The following is a 1,060-nucleotide window of genomic DNA, read 5'->3' as shown; positions in this document are numbered from 1 at the left end:
TTGCATATGCATTGATAACAGTTTCAACGTCGTCCGTTAACAGGTAGCGTAGTGGCATGGCTACCAGAGTGTCAGCTCTGTCTGCACTTGAATAGGGAATCCTGACAGCCACAAGGCTAAGTGTGTTGCAAACGTGCGTACCAGGCAAGCGACCGTGCCACGGAGGCGCACTCGTGCTTTCTACAGCCAATTCAGCGAATTTGAATCAAATTGTGACCTTCCGAGCGAATGAATCGTCCTTTTGGAGAATTACCGTACAAGTTGGACGTATTGCGACAGTTACGCAACGATGCTGATATCAGTGGTCACGTGGACATTCCCATAAACACTGACGAGGTCCTGAATGTCCACTCAGCAAGGACGCACGCCAGGATCGTGTTATTGTAAGCAAGGCTAAAAGGGCTTGTGAGCTCTGACGTGTCAACAGGAACTGCTGCGAACCGATTATTATCATTGGGACTACAGGCAGGCGTACCTCTAGCCTAGAATGAAACTTTCACTCTACAGCGGAGTGTGCGCTGATATGAAACTTCCTGGCAGATTAAAACTGTGTGCCGGACCGAGACTCGAACTCGGGACCTTTGCCTTTCGTGGACAAGTGCTCTACCAACTGAAGTTTGGCGGAATTAAAGCTGTGAGGGCGGGACGTGAGTCGTGCTCGGGTAGCTCAGTTGGTAGAGCAGTTGCCCGCGAAAGGCAAAGGTCCCGAGTTCGAGTCTCGGTCCGGCACACAGTTTTAATCTGCCGGGAAGTTTTTTTGCCTCTAGCCTGTCTTCCTTTCAAGCAACAGTATCGACGTACACGGATCGACTGGTGCTGTCAGAGGATGGATCACTTGGAAGATGGAATGGAGCGTTGTGATCTTCAGCTATGAAAGCAGACTCTGTCTACACACAAGTGATGGTCGATTGCGCGTACGAGTTAGACCTAGTGAGTACTGCCTCGTGGGCTGCATTCGTCCAAGACACAAAGGTCCCAACCCTAGGTCTTACGGTCTAGGGCGCGGTAAGCTACAACTGTCGTTCATGTCAGGTTTTTCTGGAGAGGATACTAACCAGCG

At 50.6% G+C, this 1,060-nt stretch overlaps 1 non-coding gene across 1 annotated transcript; it reads left to right on the top strand.

Moving 5' to 3' along the window:
* The first annotated feature begins 655 nt into the window (after positions 1-655).
* On the top strand, positions 656-730 carry Trnas-cga (transfer RNA serine (anticodon CGA)). The gene has a single exon. It is a non-coding gene; the product is annotated as a tRNA-Ser (tRNA).
* Positions 731-1,060: the final 330 nt, after the last annotated feature.

This window comes from Schistocerca nitens, chromosome 1 (assembly GCF_023898315.1).
Source record: "Schistocerca nitens isolate TAMUIC-IGC-003100 chromosome 1, iqSchNite1.1, whole genome shotgun sequence".
NCBI lineage: Eukaryota > Metazoa > Arthropoda > Insecta > Orthoptera > Acrididae > Schistocerca > Schistocerca nitens.
This window is presented reverse-complemented; position numbering and strand designations above follow the sequence as displayed.